Genomic DNA, 25,881 nt, shown 5'->3' with positions numbered 1-25,881 from the left:
AAGTGATTCCATAGACTTAAACTGCGGTAGAGACCACATGATAGGGAGGGAATCTTGTATTTGGAGGACAGGGGAGAGCAGAATCAATGTGGCCCCAGTGGCCTAATGGATAAGGCACTGGCCTCCTAAGCCAGGGATTGTGGGTTCAAGTCCCATCTGGGGTGAAACTCTGTACATTCAGCTCTTGACTTTTACTTTTTCAAAGCACAAACCACACAATTCAGCCCTTGCTTTACATAGACTTTGCAGCTATGGAACATCAATCTACCTTCAAAACACAAGTGCTGGAACTCAAAAACATTTACCTACAGATCCTACTCTTGGGCCCAGTCTGGAGAATGGGATTTCAACCCACCTTTCTGGCTAGACATTTTTTATGTCCTCCTTTGGATAGCACTCGCAGGCAGTCTCCCATTTAGCATTAAAACATGTACTTATTTCACCACTTGAATGTATAAACTGTTGAATAATTAAAAATACCATGTGAAACTGCTATGTTGATAAAGAAGTATTTCTTGAAAAAAGTGCAGCAGATGGGAAGACAGTGCACCCTATTTTATGCTACTATCGCTGGGCCCCTAGTCTTAGAAACCAAACTGAGTTTAGGGAGGGCAGGGTGGTGTTTCAATGAAGGCAGTTAAATAGATTTTTCAAAACACCCGGGTGTTGTTAGACTGAGAAGTTGATGGGACACCTGTGAAAGGCAGCTTTACTTGTCTGCTTTTAGTTGATGTAGATTGTATGTCCTGTTTAACAACCTTTGGTTTCAACAAGGACATTAGAGAGATATTGGAACACTGCCTGGGATGCTTGTCCTCTCTCTATTTTGAAAATTTGCCATGCCAACTAAGGGCCAAGGCAGACGTTTAGTTTTAGCCTTGCCCAACTCTAATTTTCCAAACCTAGAGCATACATTTGGCGCAGATTGTAATACTTTGTTAGTACTACCTGTTGTTCCCTTAAGAGTGCATATATTGTGAACAAACAAGATGGCCAAAATATATCGTAGGAGTCTGCCACACCAGGTCCTTCACTCGTAAGAACAGTGGGACTGAAGCATGATGGATTAACTAGTTCCCTTAAATGCAGCCATTTCAAACTTTAATCACCAGAGCTGGGGACTCTTTAAAGGTGATATGAACTTCTTTTATACCTGAGTGGGAGCGACAAACATGTAGAATATGTGTCGTATTTTTAGAAAGTGTTTGTAGCTATTGGTTAACAGCACTCCTGTGCAACCCCGTTGGCCTAATTCTAAGGCAGTCAAATACTCACAAAGGGATTGTGGGTTTGAGTTCTTTCTGGGGTGGAAGAAGATGTATTTTGGAGATTTTTATCTAGTTTCCTAAGGGTCTTCCTTCTTAACAACATTAGCAGTGAAGCATGCTGATAAAATAACCAATTCCAACAAACTTTACTCCGCCACCTGTTCAAGTACCACAGCAGAGCATTTTCTCCACTGCTAGGATAGGAATGGAGAAATGTGCTTGTTTTATGTCTGAGCAGAAAATATATATGTTTGAATGGATTTGTGGGATAAAACACACCCTGTCGTATGTTGTAAAGGTATTGCAAGTTGTGGAGTAGCTTAGTGATCACATAGAGGAAAGTGGGTGAAGACAGAATTCCTCTGTGGGGTGAATGAACTCGGAGGTGACTTGCGTTATCCTTTTTATGTATGACAAAGGTACTTTATTTCTTACTGCACATTTCAATGCCATCACTCAAAAAAAAACAAAAAATTCTTACTCTTTTGTTGTTTCATATGGAAGATTATGTTTTCAGGCATGGAGAATGAAAGCATAAGCTGTAGTGCTGAATTAGATGTTCTCACAAACCATGTAATAATTTGTTCAAAAAAAGGCATGACATTTCTGAGTCATATTAAAAATGATGTGTAAATATGCAGATGGAGTCTATCTTTCCAGTAATGATCTACAGTGTGCAAAAAGTAAACCTTTTGCCATCAGTATCTCCTTTCTGCTAAGCACCGATCATTAAAAATCTCTCTATAAATATGTATATCAGAAGAAGGAAATGCTAGCTCGGGTTGATGTTGTTAGAACTGCAAGTGCAGTTGTATTCCTTGAGCTGCCTTGATGTTTCCTGCTGGCTCGAGCAGTGGGCATTTTGTTGTGACATGTGAAGTGAAGTTAGGAGAGTTTAGCGTCCGCATTGTGTTGTTCTTCCAGGTGAGGGTATATTAGATATTTGAATAGTTGTAAGGACTTTAAAGAGAGGGGAGTTATCCATGGATTGCTTGTTGTGAATGTATTGTATAAGTGATTCCATAGACTTAAACTGCGGTAGAGACCACATGATAGTGAGTGAATCTTGTATTTGGAGGACAGGGGAGAGCAGTATCAACGTGGCCCCAGTGGCCTAATGGATAAGGCACTGGCCTCCTAAGCCAGGGATTGTGGGCTCAAGTCCCATCTGGGGTGAAACTCTGTACATTCAGCTCTTGACTTTTACATTTTCAAAGCACAAACCACACAATTCAGCCCTTGCTTTACATAGACTTTGCAGCCATGGAACATCAATCTACCTTCAAAACACAAGTGCTGGAACTCAAAAACATTTGCCTACAGATCCTACTCTTGGGCCCAGTCTGGAGAATGGGATTTCAACCCACCTTTCTGGCTAGACATTTTTTATGTCCTCCTTTGGATAGCACTCGCAGGCAGTCTCCCATTTAGCATTAAAACATGTACTTATTTCACCACTTGAATGTATAAACTGTTGAATAATTAAAAATACCATGTGAAACTGCTATGTTGATAAAGAAGTATTTCTCGAAAAAAGTGCAGCAGATGGGAAGACAGTGCACCCTATTTTATGCTACTATCGCTGGGCCCCTAGTCTTAGAAACCAAACTGAGTTTAGGGAGGGCAGGGTGGTGTTTCAATGATGGCGGTTAAATAGATTTTTCAAAACACCCGGGGTGTTGTTAGACTGAGAAGTTGATGGGACACCTGTGAAAGGCAGCTTTACTTGTCTGCTTTTAGTTGATGTAGATTGTATGTCCTGTTTAACAACCTTTGGTTTCAACAAGGACATTAGAGAGATATTGGGACACTGCCTGGGATGCTTGTCCTCTCTCTATTTTGAAAATTTGCCATGCCAACTAAGGGCCAAGGCAGACGTTTAGTTTTAGCCTTGCCCAACTCTAATTTTCCAAACCTAGAGCATACATTTGGCGCAGATTGTAATACTTTGTTAGTACTACCTGTTGTTCCCTTAAGAGTGCATATATTGTGAACAAACAAGATGGCCAAATTATATCATAGGAGTCTGCCACTCCAGGTCCTTCACTCGTAAGAACAGTGGGAGTGAAGCATGATGGATTAACTAGTTCCCTTAAATGCAGCCATTTCAAACTTTAATCACCAGAGCTGGGGACTCTTTAAAGGTGATATGAACTTCTTTTATACCTGAGTGGGAGCGACAAACATGTAGAATATGTGTCGTATTTTTAGAAAGTGTTTGTAGCTATTGGTTAACAGCACTCCTGTGCAACCCCGTTGGCCTAATTCTAAGGCAGTCAAATACTCACAAAGGGATTGTGGGTTTGAGTTCTTTCTGGGGTGGAAGAAGATGTATTTTGGAGATTTCTATCTAGTTTCCTAAGGGTCTTCCTTCTTAACAACATTAGCAGTGAAGCATGCTGATAAAATAACCAATTCCAACAAACTTTACTCCGCCACCTGTTCAAGTACCACAGCAGAGCATTTTCTCCACTGCTAGGATAGGAATGGAGAAATGTGCTTGTTTTATGTCTGAGCAGAAAATATATATGTTTGAATGGATTTGTGGGATAAAACACACCCTGTCGTATGTTGTAAAGGTAATGCAAGTTGAGGAGTAGCTTAGTGATCACATAGAGGAAAGTGGGTGAAGACAGAATTCCTCTGTGGGGTGAATGAACTCGGAGGTGACTTGCGTTATCCTTTTTATGTATGACAAAGGTACTTTATTTCTTACTGCACATTTCAATGCCATCACTCAAAAAAAAACAAAAAATTCTTACTCTTTTGTTGTTTCATATGGAAGATTATGTTTTCAGGCATGGAGAATGAAAGCAGAAGCTGTAGTGCTGAATTAGATGTTCTCACAAACCATGTAATAATTTGTTCAAAAAAAGGCATGACATTTCTGAGTCATATTAAAAATGATGTGTAAATATGCAGATAGAGTCTATCTTTCCAGTAATGATCTACAGTGCGCAAAAAGTAAACCTTTTGCCATCAGTATCTCCTTTCTGCTAAGCACCGATCATTAAAAATCTCTCTATAAATATGTATATCAGAAGAAGGAAATGCTAGCTCGGGTTGATGTTGTTAGAACTGCAAGTGCAGTTGTATTCCTTGAGCTGCCTTGATGTTTCCTGCTGGCTCGAGCAGTGGGCATTTTGTTGTGACATGTGAAGTGAAGTTAGGAGAGTTTAGCGTCCGCATTGTGTTGTTCTTCCAGGTGAGGGTATATTAGATATTTGAATAGTTGTAAGGACTTTAAAGAGAGGGGAGTTATCCATGGATTGCTTGTTGTGAATGTATTGTATAAGTGATTCCATAGACTTAAACTGCGGTAGAGACCACATGATAGTGAGTGAATCTTGTATTTGGAGGACAGGGGAGAGCAGTATCAACGTGGCCCCAGTGGCCTAATGGATAAGGCACTGGCCTCCTAAGCCAGGGATTGTGGGCTCAAGTCCCATCTGGGGTGAAACTCTGTACATTCAGCTCTTGACTTTTACATTTTCAAAGCACAAACCACACAATTCAGCCCTTGCTTTACATAGACTTTGCAGCCATGGAACATCAATCTACCTTCAAAACACAAGTGCTGGAACTCAAAAACATTTGCCTACATATCCTACTCTTGGGCCCAGTCTGGAGAATGGGATTTCAACCCACCTTTCTGGCTAGACATTTTTTATGTCCTCCTTTGGATAGCACTCGCAGGCAGTCTCCCATTTAGCATTAAAACATGTGCTTATTTCACCACTTGAATGTATAAACTGTTGAATAATTAAAAATACCATGTGAAACTGCTATGTTGATAAAGAAGTATTTCTCGAAAAAAGTGCAGCAGATGGGAAGACAGTGCACCCTATTTTATGCTACTATCGCTGGGCCCCTAGTCTTAGAAACCAAACTGAGTTTAGGGAGGGCAGGGTGGTGTTTCAATGATGGCGGTTAAATAGATTTTTCAAAACACCCGGGGTGTTGTTAGACTGAGAAGTTGATGGGACACCTGTGAAAGGCAGCTTTACTTGTCTGCTTTTAGTTGATGTAGATTGTATGTCCTGTTTAACAACCTTTGGTTTCAACAAGGACATTAGAGAGATATTGGGACACTGCCTGGGATGCTTGTCCTCTCTCTATTTTGAAAATTTGCCATGCCAACTAAGGGCCAAGGCAGACGTTTAGTTTTAGCCTTGCCCAACTCTAATTTTCCAAACCTAGAGCATACATTTGGCGCAGATTGTAATACTTTGTTAGTACTACCTGTTGTTCCCTTAAGAGTGCATATATTGTGAACAAACAAGATGGCCAAATTATATCATAGGAGTCTGCCACTCCAGGTCCTTCACTCGTAAGAACAGTGGGAGTGAAGCATGATGGATTAACTAGTTCCCTTAAATGCAGCCATTTCAAACTTTAATCACCAGAGCTGGGGACTCTTTAAAGGTGATATGAACTTCTTTTATACCTGAGTGGGAGCGACAAACATGTAGAATATGTGTCGTATTTTTAGAAAGTGTTTGTAGCTATTGGTTAACAGCACTCCTGTGCAACCCCGTTGGCCTAATTCTAAGGCAGTCAAATACTCACAAAGGGATTGTGGGTTTGAGTTCTTTCTGGGGTGGAAGAAGATGTATTTTGGAGATGTTTATCTAGTTTCCTAAGGGTCTTCCTTCTTAACAACATTAGCACTGAAGCGTGCTGATAAAATAACCAATTCCAACAAACTTTACTCTGCCACCTGTTCAAGTACCACAGCAGAGCATTTTCTCCACTGCTAGGATCGGAATGAAGAAATGTGCTTGTTTTATGTCTGAGCAGAAAAGATATATGTTTGAATGGATGTGTGGAATAAAACACACCCTGTCATATGTTGTAAAGGTATTGCAAGTTGTGGAGTAGCTTAGTGATCACATAGAGGAAAGTGGGTGAAGACAGAATTCCTCTGTGGGGTGAATGAACTCGGAGGTGACTTGCGTTATCCTTTTTATGTATGACAAAGGTACTTTATTTCTTACTGCACATTTCAATGCCATCACTCAAAAAAAAACAAAAAATTCCTAGTCTTTTGTTGTTTCATATGGAAGATTATGTTTTCAGGCATGGAGAATGAAAGCAGAAGCTGTAGTGCTGAATTAGATGTTCTCACAAACCATGTAATAATTTGTTCAAAAAAAGGCATGACATTTCTGAGTCATATTAAAAATGATGTGTAAATATGCAGATAGAGTCTATCTTTCCAGTAATGATCTACAGTGTGCAAAAAGTAAACCTTTTGCCATAAGTATCTCCTTTCTGCTAAGCACCGATCATTAAAAATCTCTCTATAAATATGTATATCAGAAGAAGGAAATGCTAGCTCGGGTTGATGTTGTTAGAACTGCAAGTGCAGTTGTATTCCTTGAGCTGCCTTGATGTTTCCTGCTGGCTCGAGCAGTGGGCATTTTGTTGTGACATGTGAAGTGAAGTTAGGAGAGTTTAGCGTCCGCATTGTGTTGTTCTTCCAGGTGAGGGTATATTAGATATTTGAATAGTTGTAAGGACTTTAAAGAGAGGGGAGTTATCCATGGATTGCTTGTTGTGAATGTATTGTATAAGTGATTCCATAGACTTAAACTGCGGTAGAGACCACATGATAGGGAGTGAATCTTGTATTTGGAGGACAGGGGAGAGCAGTATCAATGTGGCCCCAGTGGCCTAATGGATAAGGCACTGGCCTCCTACGCCAGGGATTGTGGGTTCAAGTCCCATCTGGGGTGAAACTCTGTACATTCAGCTCTTGACTTTTACTTTTTCAAAGCACAAACCACACAATTCAGCCCTTGCTTTACATAGACTTTGCAGCTATGGAACATCAATCTACCTTCAAAACACAAGTGCTGGAACTCAAAAACATTTGCCTACATATCCTACTCTTGGGCCCAGTCTAGAGAATGGGATTTCAACCCACCTTTCTGGCTAGACATTTTTTATGTCCTCCTTTGGATAGCACTCGCAGGCAGTCTCCCATTTAGCATTAAAACATGTACTTATTTCACCACTTGAATGTATAAACTGTTGAATAATTAAAAATACAATGTGAAACTGCTATGTTGATAAAGAAGTATTTTTCGAAAAAAGTGCAGCAGATGGGAAGACAGTGCACCCTATTTTATGCTACTATCGCTGGGCCCCTAGTCTTATAAACCAAACTGAGTTTAGGGAGGGCAGGGTGGTGTTTCAATGATGGGAGTTAAATAGATTTTTCAAAACACCTGGGGTGTTGTTAGACTGAGAAGTTGATGGGACACCTGTGAAAGGCAGCTTTACTTGTCTGCTTTTAGTTGATGTAGATTGTATGTCCTGTTTAACAACCTTTGGTTTCAACAAGGACATTAGAGAGATATTGGGACACTGCCTGGGATGCTTGTCCTCTCTCTATTTTGAAAATTTGCCATGCCAACTAAGGGCCAAGGCAGACGTTTAGTTTTAGCCTTGCCCAACTCTAATTTTCCAAACCTAGAGCATACATTTGGCGCAGATTGTAATACTTTGTTAGTACTACCTGTTGTTCCCTTAAGAGTGCATATATTGAGAACAAACAAGATGGCCAAATTATATCGTAGGAGTCTGCCACACCAGGTCCTTCACTCGTAAGAACAGTGGGACTGAAGCATGATGGATTAACTAGTTCCCTTAAATGCAGCCATTTCAAACTTTAATCACCACAGCTGGGGACTCTTTAAAGGTGATATGAACTTCTTTTATACCTGAGTGGGAGCGACAAAATGTAGAATATGTGTTGTATTTTTAGAAAGTGTTTGTAGCTATTGGTTAACAGCACTCCTGTGCAACCCCGTTGGCCTAATTCTAAGGCAGTCAAGTACTCACAAAGGGATTGTGGGTTTGAGTTCTTTCTGTGGTGGAAGAAGATGTATTTTGGAGATTTTTATCTAGTTTCCTAAGGGTCTTCCTTCTTAACAACATTAGCAGTGAAGCATGCTGATAAAATAACCAATTCCAACAAACTTTACTCCGCCACCTGTTCAAGTACCACAGCAGAGCATTTTCTCCACTGCTAGGATAGGAATGGAGAAATGTGCTTGTTTTATGTCTGAGCAGAAAATATATATGTTTGAATGGATTTGTGGGATAAAACACACCCTGTCGTATGTTGTAAAGGTATTGCAAGTTGTGGAGTAGCTTAGTGATCACATAGAGGAAAGTGGGTGAAGACAGAATTCCTCTGTGGGGTGAATGAACTCGGAGGTGACTTGCGTTATCATTTTATGTATGACAAAGGTACTTTATTTCTTACTGCACATTTCAATGCCATCACTCAAAAAAAAACAAAAAATTCTTACTCTTTTGTTGTTTCATATGGAAGATTATGTTTTCAGGCATGGAGAATGAAAGCAGAAGCTGTAGTGCTGAATTAGATGTTCTCACAAACCATGTAATAATTTGTTCAAAAAAAGGCATGACATTTCTGAGTCATATTAAAAATGATGTGTAAATATGCAGATAGAGTCTATCTTTCCAGTAATGATCTACAGTGTGCAAAAAGTAAACCTTTTGCCATCAGTATCTCCTTTCTGCTAAGCACCGATCATTAAAAATCTCTCTATAAATATGTATATCAGAAGAAGGAAATGCTAGCTCGGGTTGATGTTGTTAGAACTGCAAGTGCAGTTGTATTCCTTGAGCTGCCTTGATGTTTCCTGCTGGCTCGAGCAGTGGGCATTTTGTTGTGACATGTGAAGTGAAGTTAGGAGAGTTTAGCGTCCGCATTGTGTTGTTCTTCCAGGTGAGGGTATATTAGATATTTGAATAGTTGTAAGGACTTTAAAGAGAGGGGAGTTATCCATGGATTGCTTGTTGTGAATGTATTGTATAAGTGATTCCATAGACTTAAACTGCGGTAGAGACCACATGGTAGGGAGTGAATCTTGTATTTGGAGGACAGGGGAGAGCAGTATCAACGTGGCTCCAGTGGCCTAATGGATAAGGCACTGGCCTCCTAAGCCAGGGATTGTGGGTTCAAGTCCCATCTGGGGTGAAAGTCTGTACATTCAGCTCTTGACTTTTACATTTTCAAAGCACAAACCACACAATTCAGCCCTTGCTTTACATAGACTTTGCAGCTATGGAACATCAATCTACCTTCAAAACACAAGTGCTGGAACTCAAAAACATTTACCTACATATCCTACTCTTGGGCCCAGTCTGGAGAATGGGATTTCAACCCACCTTTCTGGCTAGACATTTTTTATGTCCTCCTTTGGATAGCACTCGCAGGCAGTCTCCCATTTAGCATTAAAACATGTACTTATTTCACCACTTGAATGTATAAACTGTTGAATAATTAAAAATACCATGTGAAACTGCTATGTTGATAAAGAAGTATTTCTTGAAAAAAGTGCAGCAGATGGGAAGACAGTGCACCCTATTTTATGCTACTATCGCTGGGCCCCTAGTCTTAGAAACCAAACTGAGTTTAGGGAGGGCAGGGTGGTGTTTCAATGATGGCAGTTAAATAGATTTTTCAAAACACCCGGGGTGTTGTTAGACTGAGAAGTTGATGGGACACCTGTGAAAGGCAGCTTTACTTGTCTGCTTTTAGTTGATGTAGATTGTATGTCCTGTTTAACAACCTTTGGTTTCAACAAGGACATTAGAGAGATATTGGGACACTGCCTGGGATGCTTGTCCTCTCTCTATTTTGAAAATTTGCCATGCCAACTAAGGGCCAAGGCAGACGTTTAGTTTTAGCCTTGCCCAACTCTAATTTTCCAAACCTAGAGCATACATTTGGCGCAGATTGTAATACTTTGTTAGTACTACCTGTTGTTCCCTTAAGAGTGCATATATTGAGAACAAACAAGATGGCCAAATTATATCGTAGGAGTCTGCCACACCAGGTCCTTCACTCGTAAGAACAGTGGGACTGAAGCATGATGGATTAACTAGTTCCCTTAAATGCAGCCATTTCAAACTTTAATCACCACAGCTGGGGACTCTTTAAAGGTGATATGAACTTCTTTTATACCTGAGTGGGAGCGACAAACATGTAGAATATGTGTCGTATTTTTAGAAAGTGTTTGTAGCTATTGGTTAACAGCACTCCTGTGCTACCCCGTTGGCCTAATGGGTAAGGCAGTCAAATACTCACAAAGGGATTGTGGGTTTGAGTTCTTTCTGGGGTGGAAGAAGATGTATTTTGGAGATGTTTATCTAGTTTCCCAAGGGTCTCCCTTCTTAACAACATTAGCACGGAAGCGTGCTGATAAAATAACCAATTCCTACAAACTTTACTCCGCCACCTGTTCAAGTACCACAGCAGAGCATTTTCTCCACTGCTAGGATAGGAATGGAGAAATGTGCTTGTTTTATGTCTGAGCAGAAAAGATATATGTTTGAATGGATGTGTGGGATAAAACACATCCTGTCGTATGTTGTAAAGGTATTGCAAGTTGTGGAGTAGCTTAGTGATCACATAGAGGAAAGTGGGTGAAGACAGAATTCCTCTGTGGGGTGAATGAACTCGGAGGTGACTTGCGTTATCCTTTTTATGTATGACAAAGGTACTTTATTTCTTACTGCACATTTCAATGCCATCACTCAAAAAAAAACTAAAAATTCCTACTCTTTTGTTGTTTCATATGGAAGATTATGTTTTCAGCCATGGAGAATGAAAGCAGAAGCTGTAGTGCTGAATTAGATGTTCTCACAAACCATGTAATAATTTGTTCAAAAAAAGGCATGACATTTCTGAGTAATATTAAAAATGATGTGTAAATATGCAGATAGAGTCTATCTCTCCAGTAATGATCTACAGTGTGCAAAAAGTAAACCTTTTGCCATAAGTATCTCCTTTCTGCTAAGCACCGATCATTAAAAATCTCTCTATAAATATGTATATCAGAAGAAGGAAATGCTAGTTCGGGTTGATGTTGTAAGAACTGCAAGTGCAGTTGTATTCCTTGAGCTGCCTTGATGTTTCCTGCTGGCTCGAGCAGTGGGCATTTTGTTGTGACATGTGAAGTGAAGTTAGGAGAGTTTAGCGTCCGCATTGTGTTGTTCTTCCAGGTGAGGGTATATTAGATATTTGAATAGTTGTAAGGACTTTAAAGAGAGGGGAGTTATCCATGGATTGCTTGTTGTGAATGTATTGTATAAGTGATTCCATAGACTTAAACTGCGGTAGAGACCACATGATAGGGAGTGAATCTTGTATTTGGAGGACAGGGGAGAGCAGTATCAACGTGGCTCCAGTGGCCTAATGGATAAGGCACTGGCCTCCTAAGCCATAGGTCGTGGCTTCAAGTCCCATCTGGGGTGAAACTCTGTACATTCAGCTCTTGACTTTTACATTTTCAAAGCACAAACCACACAATTCAGCCCTTGCTTTACATAGACTTTGCAGCTATGGAACATCAATCTACCTTCAAAACACAAGTGCTGGAACTCAAAAACATTTGCCTACAGATCCTACTCTTGGGCCCAGTCTGGAGAATGGGATTTCAACCCACCTTTCTGGCTAGACATTTTTTATGTCCTCCTTTGGATAGCACTCGTAGGCAGTCTCCCATTTAGCATTAAAACATGTACTTATTTCACCACTTGAATGTATAAACTGTTGAATAATTAAAAATACCATATGAAACTGCTATGTTGATAAAGAAGTATTTCTCGAAAAAAGTGCAGCAGATGGGAAGACAGTGCACCCTATTTTATGCTACTATCGCTGGGCCCCTAGTCTTAGAAACCAAACTGAGTTTAGGGAGGGCAGGGTGGTGTTTCAATGATGGCAGTTAAATAGATTTTTCACAACACCCGGGGTGTTGTTAGACTGAGAAGTTGATGGGACACCTGTGAAAGGCAGCTTTACTTGTCTGCTTTTAGTTGATGTAGATTGTATGTCCTGTTTAGCAACCTTTGGTTTCAACAAGGACATTAGAGAGATATTGGGACACTGCCTGGGATGCTTGTCCTCTCTCTATTTTGAAAATTTGCCATGCCAACTAAGGGCCAAGGCAGACGTTTAGTTTTAGCCTTGCCCAACTCTAATTTTCCAAACCTAGAGCATACATTTGGCGCAGATTGTAATACTTTGTTAGTACTACCTGTTGTTCCCTTAAGAGTGCATATATTGTGAACAAACAAGATGGCCAAAATATATCGTAGGAGTCTGCCACACCAGGTCCTTCACTCGTAAGAACAGTGGGACTGAAGCATGATGGATTAACTAGTTCCCTTAAATGCAGCCATTTCAAACTTTAATCACCACAGCTGGGGACTCTTTAAAGGTGATATGAACTTCTTTTATACCTGAGTGGGAGCGACAAACATGTAGAATATGTGTCGTATTTTTAGAAAGTGTTTGTAGCTATTGGTTAACAGCACTCCTGTGCAACCCCGTTGGCCTAATTCTAAGGCAGTCAAATACTCACAAAGGGATTGTGGGTTTGAGTTCTTTCTGGGGTGGAAGAAGATGTATTTTGGAGATGTTTATCTAGTTTCCTAAGGGTCTTCCTTCTTAACAACATTAGCACTGAAGCGTGCTGATAAAATAACCAATTCCAACAAACTTTGCTCCGCCACCTGTTCAAGTACCACAGCAAAGCATTTTCTCCACTGCTAGGATAGGAATGGAGAAATGTGCTTGTTTTATGTCTGAGCAGAAAAGATATATGTTTGAATGGATGTGTGGGATAAAACACATCCTGTCGTATGTTGTAAAGGTATTGCAAGTTGTGGAGTAGCTTAGTGATCACATAGAGGAAAGTGGGTGAAGACAGAATTCCTCTGTGGGGTGAATGAACTCGGAGGTGACTTGCGTTATCCTTTTTATGTATGACAAAGGTACTTTATTTCTTACTACACATTTCAATGCCATCACTCAAAAAAAAACAAAAAATTCCTACTCTTTTGTTGTTTCATATGGAAGATTATGTTTTCAGCCATGGAGAATGAAAGCAGAAGCTGTAGTGCTGAATTAGATGTTCTCACAAACCATGTAATAATTTGTTCAAAAAAAGGCATGACATTTCTGAGTAATATTAAAAATGATGTGTAAATATGCAGATAGAGTCTATCTCTCCAGTAATTATCTACAGTGTGCAAAAAGTAAACCTTTTGCCATAAGTATCTCCTTTCTGCTAAGCACCGATCATTAAAAATCTCTCTATAAATATGTATATCAGAAGAAGGAAATGCTAGTTCGGGTTGATGTCGTTAGAACTGCAAGTGCAGTTGTATTCCTTGAGCTGCCTTGATGTTTCCTGCTGGCTCGAGCAGTGGGCATTTTGTTGTGACATGTGAAGTGAAGTTAGGAGAGTTTAGCTTCCGCATTGTGTTGTTCTTCCAGGTGAGGGTATATTAGATATTTGAATAGTTGTAAGGACTTTAAAGAGAGGGGAGTTATCCATGGATTGCTTGTTGTGAATGTATTGTATAAGTGATTCCATAGACTTAAACTGCGGTAGAGACCACATGATAGGGAGTGAATCTTGTATTTGGAGGACAGGAGAAAGCAGTATCAACGTGGCTCCAGTGGCCTAATGGATAAGGCACTGGCCTCCTAAGCCAGAGGTCGTGGCTTCAAGTCCCATCTGGGGTGAAACTCTGTACATTCAGCTCTTGACTTTTACATTTTCAAAGCACAAACCACACAATTCAGCCCTTGCTTTACATAGACTTTGCAGCTATGGAACATCAATCTACCTTCAAAACACAAGTGCTGGAACTCAAAAACATTTGCCTACAGATCCTACTCTTGGGCCCAGTCTGGAGAATGGGATTTCAACCCACCTTTCTGGCTAGACATTTTTTATGTCCTCCTTTGGATAGCACTCGTAGGCAGTCTCCCATTTAGCATTAAAACATGTACTTATTTCACCACTTTAATGTATAAACTGTTGAATAATTAAAAATACCATATGAAACTGCTATGTTGATAAAGAAGTATTTCTCGAAAAAAGTGCAGCAGATGGGAAGACAGTGCACCCTATTTTATGCTACTATCGCTGGGCCCCTAGTCTTAGAAACCAAACTGAGTTTAGGGAGGGCAGGGTGGTGTTTCAATGATGGCAGTTAAATAGATTTTTCACAACACCCGGGGTGTTGTTAGACTGAGAAGTTGATGGGACACCTGTGAAAGGCAGCTTTACTTGTCTGCTTTTAGTTGATGTAGATTGTATGTCCTGTTTAGCAACCTTTGGTTTCAACAAGGACATTAGAGAGATATTGGGACACTGCCTGGGATGCTTGTCCTCTCTCTATTTTGAAAATTTGCCATGCCAACTAAGGGCCAAGGCAGACGTTTAGTTTTAGCCTTGCCCAACTCTAATTTTCCAAACCTAGAGCATACATTTGGCGCAGATTGTAATACTTTGTTAGTACTACCTGTTGTTCCCTTAAGAGTGCATATATTGAGAACAAACAAGATGGCCAAATTATATCGTAGGAGTCTGCCACACCAGGTCCTTCACTCGTAAGAACAGTGGGACTGAAGCATGATGGATTAACTAGTTCCCTTAAATGCAGCCATTTCAAACTTTAATCACCACAGCTGGGGACTCTTTAAAGGTGACATGAACTTCTTTTATACCTGAGTGGGAGCGACAAACATATAGAATATGTGTCGTATTTTTAGAAAGTGTTTGTAGCTATTGGTTAACAGCACTCCTGTGCAACCCCGTTGGCCTAATTCTAAGGCAGTCAAATACTCACAAAGGGATTGTGGGTTTGAGTTCTTTCTGGGGTGGAAGAAGATGTATTTTGGAGATGTTTATCTAGTTTCCTAAGGGTCTTCCTTCTTAACAACATTAGCAGTGAAGCATGCTGATAAAATAACCAATTCCAACAAACTTTACTCCGCCACCTGTTCAAGTACCACAGCAGAGCATTTTCTCCACTGCTAGGATAGGAATGGAGAAATGTGCTTGTTTTATGTCTGAGCAGAAAAGATATATGTTTGAATGGATTTGTGGGATAAAACACACCCTGTCGTATGTTTTAAAGGTATTGCAAGTTGTGGAGTAGCTTAGTGATCACATAGAGGAAAGTGGGTGAAGACAGAATTCCCCTGTGAGGTGAATGAACTCGGAGGTGACTTGCGGTATCCTTTTTATGTATGACAAAGGTACTTTATTTCTTACTGCACATTTCAATGCCATCTTTCAAAAAAAACAAAAAATTCCTAGTTTCTTGTTGTTTCATATGGAAGATTATGTTTTCAGGCATGGTGAATGAAAGCAGAAGCTGTAGTGCTGAATTAGATGGTCTCACAAACCATGTAATAATTTGTTCAAAAAAAGGCATGACATTTCTGAGTCATATTAAAAATGATGTGTAAATATGCAGATAGAGTCTAGCTTTCCAGTAATGATCTACAGTGTGCAAAAAGTAAACCTTTTGCCATAAGTATCTCCTTTCTGCTAAGCACCGATCATTAAAAATCTCTCTATAAATATGTATATCAGAAGAAGGAAATGCTAGCTCGGGTTGATGTTGTTAGAACTGCAAGTGCAGTTGTATTCCTTGAGCTGCCTTGATGTTTCCTGCTGGCTCGAGCAGTGGGCATTTTGTTGTGACATGTGAAGTGAAGTTAGGAGAGTTTAGCGTCCGCATTGTGTTGTTCTTCCACGTGAGGGTATATTAGATATTTGAATAGTTGTAAGTACTTTAAAGAGAGGGGAGTTATCCATGGATTGCTTGTTGTGAATGTATTGTATAAGTGATTCCATAGACTTAAACTGCGGTAGAGACCACATGATAGGGAGTGAATCTTGTATTTGGAGGACAGGGGAGAGCAGTATCAACGTGGCTCCAGTGGCCTAATGGATAAGGCACTGGCCTCCTCAGCCAGGGATTGTGGGTTCAAGTCCCATCTGGGGTGAAACTCTGTACATTCAGCTCTTGACTTTTACATTTTCAAAGCACAAACCACACAATTCAGCCCTTGCTTTACATAGACTTTGCAGCTATGGAACATCAATCTACCTTCAAAACACAAGTGCTGGAACTCAAAAACATTTACCTACATATCCTACTCTTGGGCCCAGTCTGGAGAATGGGATTTCAACCCACCTTTCTGGCTAGACATTTTTTATGTCCTCCTTTGGATAGCACTCGCAGGCAGTCTCCCATTTAGCATTAAATCATGTACTTATTTCACCACTTGAATGTATAAACTGTTGAATAATTAAAAATACCATGTGAAACTGCTATGTTGATAAAGAAGTATTTCTCGAAAAAAGTGCAGCAGATGGGAAGACAGTGCACCCTATTTTATGCTACTATCGCTGAGCCCCTAGTCTTAGAAACCAAACTGAGTTTAGGGAGGGCAGGGTGGTGTTTCAATGATGGCAGTTAAATAGATTTTTCAAAACACCCGGGGTTTTGTTAGACTGAGAAGTTGATGGGACACCTGTGCAAGGCAGCTTTACTTGTCTGCTTTTAGTTGATGTAGATTGTATGTCCTGTTTAACAACCTTTGGTTTCAACAAGGACATTAGAGAGATATTGGGACACTGCCTGGGATGCTTGTCCTCTCTCTATTTTGAAAATTTGCCATGCCAACTAAGTGCCAAGGCAGACGTTTAGTTTTAGCCTTGCCCAACTCTAATTTTCCAAACCTAGAGCATACATTTGGCGCAGATTGTAATACTTTGTTAGTACTACCTGTTGTTCCCTTAAGAGTGCATATTTTGAGAACAAACAAGATGGCCAAATTATATCATAGGAGTCTGCCACACCAGGTCCTTCACTCGTAAGAACAGTGGGACTGAAGCATGATGGATTAACTAGTTCCCTTAAATGCAGCCATTTCAAACTTTAATCACCACAGCTGGGGACTCTTTAAAGGTGATATGAACTTCTTTTATACCTGAGTGGGAGCGACAAACATGTAGAATATGTGTTGTATTTTTAGAAAGTGTTTGTAGCTATTGGTTAACAGCACTCCTGTGCAACCCCGTTGGCCTAATGGGTAAGGCAGTCAAATACTCAAAAAGGGATTGTGGGTTTGAGTTCTTTCTGGGGTGGAAGAAGATGTATTTTGGAGATGTTTATCTAGTTTCCTAAGGGTCTCCCTTCTTAACAACATTAGCACTGAAGCGTGCTGATAAAATAACCAATTCCAACAAACTTTACTCCGCCACCTGTTCAAGTACCACAGCAGAGCATTTTCTCCACTGCTAGGATAGGAATGGAGAAATGTGCTTGTTTTATGTCTGAGCAGAAAAGATATATGTTTGAATGGATGTGTGGGATAAAACACACCCTGTCGTATGTTGTAAAGATATTGCAAGTTGTGGAGTAACTTAGTGATCACATAGAGGAAAGTGGGTGAAGACAGAATTCCTCTGTGGGGTGAATGAACTCGGAGGTGACTTGCGTTATCCTTTTTATGTATGACAAAGGTACTTTATTTCTTACTGCACATTTCAATGCCATCACTCAAAAAAAACCAAAAAATTCCTACTCTTTTGTTGTTTCATATGGAAGATTATGTTTTCAGGCATGGAGAATGAAAGCAGAAGCTGTAGTGCTGAATTAGATGTTCTCACAAACCATGTAATAATTTGTTCAAAAAAAGGCATGACATTTCTGAGTCATATTAAAAATGATGTGTAAATATGCAGATAGAGTCTATCTTTCCAGTAATGATCTACAGTGTGCAAAGAGTAAACCTTTTGCCATAAGTATCTCCTTTCTGCCAAGCACCGATCATTAAAAATCTCTCTATAAATATGTATATCAGAAGAAGGAAATGCTAGTTCGGGTTGATGTTGTTAGAACTGCAAGTGCAGTTGTATTCCTTGAGCTGCCTTGATGTTTCCTGCTGGCTCGAGCAGTGGGCATTTTGTTGTGGCATGTGAAGTGAAGTTAGGAGAGTTTAGCATCCGCATTGTGTTGTTCTTCCAGGTGAGGGTATATTAGATATTTGAATAGTTGTAAGGACTTTAAAGAGAGCGGAGTTATCCATGGATTGCTTTTTGTGAATGTATTGTATAAGTGATTCCATAGACTTAAACTGCGGTAGAGACCACATGATAGGGAGTGGATCTTGTATTTGGAGGACAGGGGAGAGCAGTATCAATGTGGCCCCGGTGGCCTAATGGCTAAGGCACTGACCTCCTAAGCCAGGGATTGTGGGTTCAAGTCCCATCTGGGGTGAAACTCTGTGCATTCAGCTCTTGACTTTTACATTTTCAAAGCACAAACCACACAATTCAGCCCTTGCTTTACATAGACTTTGCAGCTATGGAACATCAATCTACCTTCAAAACACAAGTGCTGAAACTCAAAAACATTTGCCTACAGATCCTACTCTTGGGCCCAGTCTGGAGAATGGTATTTCAACCCACCTTTCTGGCTAGACATTTTTTATGTCCTCCTTTGGATAGCACTCGTAGGCAGTCTCCCATTTAGCATTAAAACATGTACTTATTTCACCACTTGAATGTATAAACTGTTGAATAATTAAAAATACCATATGAAACTGCTATGTTGATAAAGAAGTATTTCTCGAAAAAAGTGCAGCAGATGGGAAGACAGTGCACCCTATTTTATGCTACTATCGCTGGGCCCCTAGTCTTAGAAACCAAACTGAGTTTAGGGAGGGCAGGGTGGTGTTTCAATGATGGCAGTTAAATAGATTTTTCACAACACCCGGGGTGTTGTTAGACTGAGAAGTTGATGGGACACCTGTGAAAGGCAGCTTTACTTGTCTGCTTTTAGTTGATGTAGATTGTATGTCCTGTTTAGCAACCTTTGGTTTCAACAAGGACATTAGAGAGATATTGGGACACTGCCTGGGATGCTTGTCCTCTCTCTATTTTGAAAATTTGCCATGCCAACTAAGGGCCAAGGCAGACGTTTAGTTTTAGCCTTGCCCAACTCTAATTTTCCAAACCTAGAGCATACATTTGGCGCAGATTGTAATACTTTGTTAGTACTACCTGTTGTTCCCTTAAGAGTGCATATATTGTGAACAAACAAGATGGCCAAAATATATCGTAGGAGTCTGCCACACCAGGTCCTTCACTCGTAAGAACAGTGGGACTGAAGCATGATGGATTAACTAGTTCCCTTAAATGCAGCCATTTCAAACTTTAATCACCAGAGCTGGGGACTCTTTAAAGGTGATATGAACTTCTTTTATACCTGAGTGGGAGCGACAAACATGTAGAATATGTGTCGTATTTTTAGAAAGTGTTTGTAGCTATTGGTTAACAGCACTCCTGTGCAAGCCCGTTGGCCTAATTCTAAGGCAGTCAAATACTCACAAAGGGATTGTGGGTTTGAGTTCTTTCTGGGGTGGAAGAAGATGTATTTTGGAGATGTTTATCTAGTTTCCTAAGGGTCTTCCTTCTTAACAACATTAGCACTGAAGCGTGCTGATAAAATAACCAATTCCGACAAACTTTGCTCCGCCACCTGTTCAAGTACCACAGCAGAGCATTTTCTCCACTGCTAGGATAGGAATGGAGAAATGTGCTTGTTTTATGTCTGAGCAGAAAAGATATATGTTTGAATGGATTTGTGGGATAAAACACACCCTGTCGTATGTTGTAAAGGTATTGCAAGTTGTGGAGTAGCTTAGTGATCACATAGAGGAAAGTGGGTGAAGACAGAATTCCTCTGTGGGGTGAATGAACTCAGAGGTGACTTGCGTTATCCTTTTTATGTATGACAAAGGTACTTTATTTCTTACTGCACATTTCAATGCCATCACTCAAAAAAAACAAAAAATTCTTACTCTTTTGTTGTTTCATATGGAAGATTATGTTTTCAGGCATGGAGAATGAAAGCAGAAGCTGTAGTGCTGAATTAGATGGTCTCACAAACCATGTAATAATTTGTTCAAAAAAAGGCATGACATTTCTGAGTCATATTAAAAATGATGTGTAAATATGCAGATAGAGTCTAGCTTTCCAGTAATGATCTACAGTGTGCAAAAAGTAAACCTTTTGCCATAAGTATCTCCTTTCTGCTAAGCACCGATCATTAAAAATCTCTCTATAAATATGTATATCAGAAGAAGGAAATGCTAGCTCGGGTTGATGTTGTTAGAACTGCAAGTGCAGTTGTATTCCTTGAGCTGCCTTGATGTTTCCTGCTGGCTCGAGCAGTGGGCATTTTGTTGTGACATGTGAAGTGAAGTTAGGAGAGTTTAGCGTCCGCATTGTGTTGTTCTTCCAGGTGAGGGTATATTAGATATTTGAATAGTTGTAAGGACTTTAAAGAGAGGGGAGTTATCCATGGATTGCTTGTTGTGAATGTATTGTATAAGTGATTCCATAGACTTAAACTGCGGTAGAGACCACATGATAGGGAGTGAATCTTGTATTTGGAGGACAGGGGAGAGCAGTATCAACGTGGCTCCAGTGGCCTAATGGATAAAGCACTGGCCTCCTCAGCCAGGGATTGTGGGTTCAAGTCCCATCTGGGGTGAAACTCTGTACATTCAGCTCTTGACTTTTACATTTTCAAAGCACAAACCACACATTTCAGCCCTTGCTTTACATAGACTTTGCAGCTATGGAACATCAATCTACCTTCAAAACACAAGTGCTGGAACTCAAAAACATTTACCTACATATCCTACTCTTGGGCCCAGTCTGGAGAATGGGATTTCAACCCACCTTTCTGGCTAGACATTTTTTATGTCCTCCTTTGGATAGCACTTGCAGGCAGTCTCCCATTTAGCATTAAATCATGTACTTATTTCACCACTTGAATGTATAAACTGTTGAATAATTAAAAATACCATGTGAAACTGCTATGTTGATAAAGAAGTATTTCTCGAAAAAAGTGCAGCAGATGGGAAGACAGTGCACCCTATTTTATGCTACTATCGCTGAGCCCCTAGTCTTAGAAACCAAACTCAGTTTAGGGAGGGCAGGGTGGTGTTTCAATGATGGCAGTTAAATAGATTTTTCAAAACACCCGGGGTTTTGTTAGACTGAGAAGTTGATGGGACACCTGTGCAAGGCAGCTTTACTTGTCTGCTTTTAGTTGATGTAGATTGTATGTCCTGTTTAACAACCTTTGGTTTCAACAAGGACATTAGAGAGATATTGGGACACTGCCTGGGATGCTTGTCCTCTCTCTATTTTGAAAATTTGCCATGCCAACTAAGGGCCAAGGCAGACGTTTAGTTTTAGCCTTGCCCAACTCTAATTTTCCAAACCTAGAGCATACATTTGGCGCAGATTGTAATACTTTGTTAGTACTACCTGTTGTTCCCTTAAGAGTGCATATTTTGAGAACAAACAAGATGGCCAAATTATATCGTAGGAGTCTGCCACACCAGGTCCTTCACTCGTAAGAACAGTGGGACTGAAGCATGATGGATTAACTAGTTCCCTTAAATGCAGCCATTTCAAACTTTAATCACCAGAGCTGGGGACTCTTTAAAGGTGATATGAACTTCTTTTATACCTGAGTGGGAGCGACAAACATGTAGAATATGTGTCGTATTTTTAGAAAGTGTTTGTAGCTATTGGTTAACAGCACTCCTGTGCAACCCCGTTGGCCTAATGGGTAAGGCAGTCAAATACTCACAAAGGGATTGTGGGTTTGAGTTCTTTCTGGGGTGGAAGAAGATGTATTTTGGAGATGTTTATCTAGTTTCCTAAGGGTCTCCCTTCTTAACAACATTAGCACTGAAGCGTGCTGATAAAACATCCAATTCCAACAAACTTTACTCCGCCACCTGTTCAAGTACCACAGCAGAGCATTTTCTCCACTGCTAGGATAGGAATGGAGAAATGTGCTTGTTTTATGTCTGAGCAGAAAAGATATATGTTTGAATGGATGTGTGGGATAAAACACACCCTGTCGTATGTTGTAAAGATATTGCAAGTTGTGGAGTAGCTTAGTGATCACATAGAGGAAAGTGGGTGAAGACAGAATTCCTCTGTGGGGTAAATGAACTCGGAGGTGACTTGCGTTATCCTTTTTATGTATGACAAAGGTACTTTATTTCTTACTGCACATTTCAATGCCATCACTCAAAAAAAAACAAAAAATTCCTACTCTTTTGTTGTTTCATATGGAAGATTATGTTTTCAGGCATGGAGAATGAAAGCAGAAGCTGTAGTGCTGAATTAGATGTTCTCACAAACCATGTAATAATTTGTTCAAAAAAAGGCATGACATTTCTGAGTCATATTAAAAATGATGTGTAAATATGCAGATAGAGTCTATCTTTCCAGTAATGATCTACAGTGTGCAAAAAGTAAACCTTTTGCCATAAGTATCTCCTTTCTGCCAAGCACCGATCATTAAAAATCTCTCTATAAATATGTATATCAGAAGAAGGAAATGCTAGTTCGGGTTGATGTTGTTAGAACTGCAAGTGCAGTTGTATTCCTTGAGCTGCCTTGATGTTTCCTGCTGGCTCGAGCAGTGGGCATTTTGTTGTGGCATGTGAAGTGAAGTTAGGAGAGTTTAGCATCCGCATTGTGTTGTTCTTCCAGGTGAGGGTATATTAGATATTTGAATAGTTGTAAGGACTTTAAAGAGAGCGGAGTTATCCATGGATTGCTTGTTGTGAATGTATTGTATAAGTGATTCCATAGACTTAAACTGCGGTAGAGACCACATGATAGGGAGTGGATCTTGTATTTGGAGGACAGGGGAGAGCAGTATCAATGTGGCCCCGGTGGCCTAATGGCTAAGGCACTGACCTCCTAAGCCAGGGATTGTGGGTTCAAGTCCCATCTGGGGTGAAACTCTGTGCATTCAGCTCTTGACTTTTACATTTTCAAAGCACAAACCACACAATTCAGCCCTTGCTTTACATAGACTTTGCAGCTATGGAACATCAATCTACCTTCAAAACACAAGTGCTGGAACTCAAAAACATTTGCCTACAGATCCTACTCTTGGGCCCATTCTGGAGAATGGGATTTCAACCCACCTTTCTGGCTAGACATTTTTTATGTCCTCCTTTGGATAGCACTCGCAGGCAGTCTCCCATTTAGCATTAAAACATGTACTTATTTCACCACTTGAATGTATAAACTGTTGAATAATTAAAAATACCATGTGAAACTGCTATGTTGATAAAGAAGTATTTCTCGAAAAAAGTGCAGCAGATGGGAAGACAGTGCACCCTATTTTATGCTACTATCGCTGGGCCCCTAGTCTTAGAAACCAAACTGAGTTTAGGGAGGGCAGGGTGGTGTTTCAATGATGGCAGTTAAATAGATTTTTCAAAACACCCGGGGTGTTGTTAGACTGAGAAGTTGATGGGACACCTGTGAAAGGCAGCTTTACTTGTCTGCTTTTAGTTGATGTAGATTGTATGTCCTGTTTAACAACCTTTGGTTTCAACAAGGACATTAGAGAGATATTGGGACACTGCCTGGGATGCTTGTCCTCTCTCTATTTTGAAAATTTGCCATGCCAACTAAGGGCCAAGGCAGACGTTTAGTTTTAGCCTTGCCCAACTCTAATTTTCCAAACCTAGAGCATACATTTGGCGCAGATTGTAATACTTTGTTAGTACTACCTGTTGTTCCCTTAAGAGTGCATATATTGTGAACAAACAAGATGGCCAAAATATATCGTAGGAGTCTGCCACACCAGGTCCTTCACTCGTAAGAACAGTGGGACTGAAGCATGATGGATTAACTAGTTCCCTTAAATGCAGCCATTTCAAACTTTAATCACCAGAGCTGGGGACTCTTTAAAGGTGATATGAACTTCTTTTATACCTGAGTGGGAGTGACAAACATGTAGAATATGTGTCGTATTTTTAGAAAGTGTTTGTAGCTATTGGTTAACAGCACTCCTGTGCAACCCCGTTGGCCTAATTCTAAGGCAGTCAAATACTCACAAAGGGATTGTGGGTTTGAGTTCTTTCTGGGGTGGAAGAAGATGTATTTTGGAGATGTTTATCTAGTTTCCTAAGGGTCTCCCTTCTTAACAACATTAGCACTGAAGCGTGCTGATAAAATAACCAATTCCAACAAACTTTACTCCGCCACCTGTTCAAGTACCACAGCAGAGCATTTTCTCCACTGCTAGGATAGGAATGGAGAAATGTGCTTGTTTTATGTCTGAGCAGAAAAGATATATGTTTGAATGGATGTGTGGGATAAAACACACCCTGTCGTATGTTGTAAAGGTATTGCAAGTTGTGGAGTAGCTTAGGGATCACATAGAGGAAAGTGGGTGAAGACAGAATTCCTCTGTGGGGTGAATGAACTCGGAGGTGACTTGAGTTATCCTTTTTATGTATGACAAAGGTACTTTATTTCTTACTGCACATTTCAATGCCATCACTCAAAAAAAAACAAAAATTCTTACTCTTTTGTTGTTTCATATGGAAGATTATGTTTTCAGGCATGGAGAATGAAAGCAGAAGCTGTAGTGCTAAATTAGATGTTCTCACAAACCATGTAATAATTTGTTCAAAAAAAGGCATGACATTTCTGAGTCATATTAAAAATGATGTGTAAATATGCAGATAGAGTCTATCTTTCCAGTAATGATCTACAGTGTGCAAAAAGTAAACCTTTTGCCATAAGTATCTCCTTTCTGCTAAGCACCGATCATTAAAAATCTCTCTATAAATATGTATATCAGAAGAAGGAAATGCTAGCTCGGGTTGATGTTGTTAGAACTGCAAGTGCAGTTGTATTCCTTGAGCTGCCTTGATGTTTCCTGCTGGCTCGAGCAGTGGGCATTTTGTTGTGACATGTGAAGTGAAGTTAGGAGAGTTTAGCGTCCGCATTGTGTTGTTCTTCCAGGTGAGGGTATATTAGATATTTAAATAGTTGTAAGGACTTTAAAGAGAGGGGAGTTATCCATGGATTGCTTGTTGTGAATGTATTGTATAAGTGATTCCATAGACTTAAACTGCGGTAGAGACCACATGATAGGGAGTGAATCTTGTATTTGGAGGACAGGGGAGAGCAGTATCATCGTGGCCCCAGTGGCCTAATGGATAAGGCACTGGCCTCCTAAGCCAGGGATTGTGGGTTCAAGTCCCATCTGGGTGAAACTCTGTACATTCAGCTCTTGACTTTTACTTTTTCAAAGCACAAACCACACAATTCAGCCCTTGCTTTACATAGACTTTGCAGCTATGGAACATCAATCTACCTTCAAAACACAAGTGCTGGAACTCAAAAACATTTGCCTACATATCCTACTCTTGGGCCCAGTCTGGAGAATGGGATTTCAACCCACCTTTCTGGCTAGACATTTGTTTATGTCCTCCTTTGGATAGCACTCGCAGGCAGTCTCCCATTTAGCATTAAAACATGTACTTATTTCACCACTTGAATGTATAAACAGTTGAATAATTAAAAATACCATGTGAAACTGCTATGTTGATAAGGAAGTATTTCTCGAAAAAAGTGCAGCAGATGGGAAGACAGTGCACCCTATTTTATGCTACTATCGCTGGGCCCCTAGTCTTAGAAACCAAACTGAGTTTAGGGAGGGCAGGGTGGTGTTTCAATGATGGCAGTTAAATAGATTTTTCAAAACACCCGGGGTGTTGTTAGACTGAGAAGTTGATGGGACACCTGTGAAAGGCAGCTTTACTTGTCTGCTTTTAGTTGATGTAGATTGTATGTCCTGTTTAACAACCTTTGGTTTCAACAAGGACATTAGAGAGATATTG

General features: G+C 40.2%; 10 non-coding genes across 10 annotated transcripts; all 10 read left to right on the top strand.

Moving 5' to 3' along the window:
* Window positions 1-91: 91 nt before the first annotated feature.
* On the top strand, window positions 92-164 carry TRNAR-CCU (transfer RNA arginine (anticodon CCU)). Its single transcript has one exon. It is a non-coding gene; the product is annotated as a tRNA-Arg (tRNA).
* Window positions 165-2,371: 2,207 nt separating this feature from the next.
* Window positions 2,372-2,444, top strand: TRNAR-CCU (transfer RNA arginine (anticodon CCU)). The gene has a single exon. It is a non-coding gene; the product is annotated as a tRNA-Arg (tRNA).
* Window positions 2,445-4,652: 2,208 nt separating this feature from the next.
* TRNAR-CCU (transfer RNA arginine (anticodon CCU)) lies at window positions 4,653-4,725 on the top strand. The gene has a single exon. It is a non-coding gene; the product is annotated as a tRNA-Arg (tRNA).
* A 2,208-nt stretch (window positions 4,726-6,933) lies between these two features.
* TRNAR-CCU (transfer RNA arginine (anticodon CCU)) lies at window positions 6,934-7,006 on the top strand. Its single transcript has one exon. It is a non-coding gene; the product is annotated as a tRNA-Arg (tRNA).
* Window positions 7,007-9,212: 2,206 nt separating this feature from the next.
* On the top strand, window positions 9,213-9,285 carry TRNAR-CCU (transfer RNA arginine (anticodon CCU)). The gene has a single exon. It is a non-coding gene; the product is annotated as a tRNA-Arg (tRNA).
* A 4,490-nt stretch (window positions 9,286-13,775) lies between these two features.
* On the top strand, window positions 13,776-13,848 carry TRNAR-CCU (transfer RNA arginine (anticodon CCU)). The gene has a single exon. It is a non-coding gene; the product is annotated as a tRNA-Arg (tRNA).
* Window positions 13,849-16,055: 2,207 nt separating this feature from the next.
* TRNAR-CCU (transfer RNA arginine (anticodon CCU)) lies at window positions 16,056-16,128 on the top strand. Its single transcript has one exon. It is a non-coding gene; the product is annotated as a tRNA-Arg (tRNA).
* A 2,209-nt stretch (window positions 16,129-18,337) lies between these two features.
* On the top strand, window positions 18,338-18,410 carry TRNAR-CCU (transfer RNA arginine (anticodon CCU)). Its single transcript has one exon. It is a non-coding gene; the product is annotated as a tRNA-Arg (tRNA).
* A 4,489-nt stretch (window positions 18,411-22,899) lies between these two features.
* TRNAR-CCU (transfer RNA arginine (anticodon CCU)) lies at window positions 22,900-22,972 on the top strand. Its single transcript has one exon. It is a non-coding gene; the product is annotated as a tRNA-Arg (tRNA).
* A 2,207-nt stretch (window positions 22,973-25,179) lies between these two features.
* TRNAR-CCU (transfer RNA arginine (anticodon CCU)) lies at window positions 25,180-25,256 on the top strand. Its single transcript has one exon. It is a non-coding gene; the product is annotated as a tRNA-Arg (tRNA).
* The last annotated feature ends 625 nt before the right edge of the window (window positions 25,257-25,881 follow it).

Source organism: Pleurodeles waltl, chromosome 7 (genome assembly GCF_031143425.1).
Source record: "Pleurodeles waltl isolate 20211129_DDA chromosome 7, aPleWal1.hap1.20221129, whole genome shotgun sequence".
NCBI classification, from domain to species: Eukaryota; Metazoa; Chordata; class Amphibia; order Caudata; family Salamandridae; genus Pleurodeles; species Pleurodeles waltl.
This window is presented reverse-complemented; position numbering and strand designations above follow the sequence as displayed.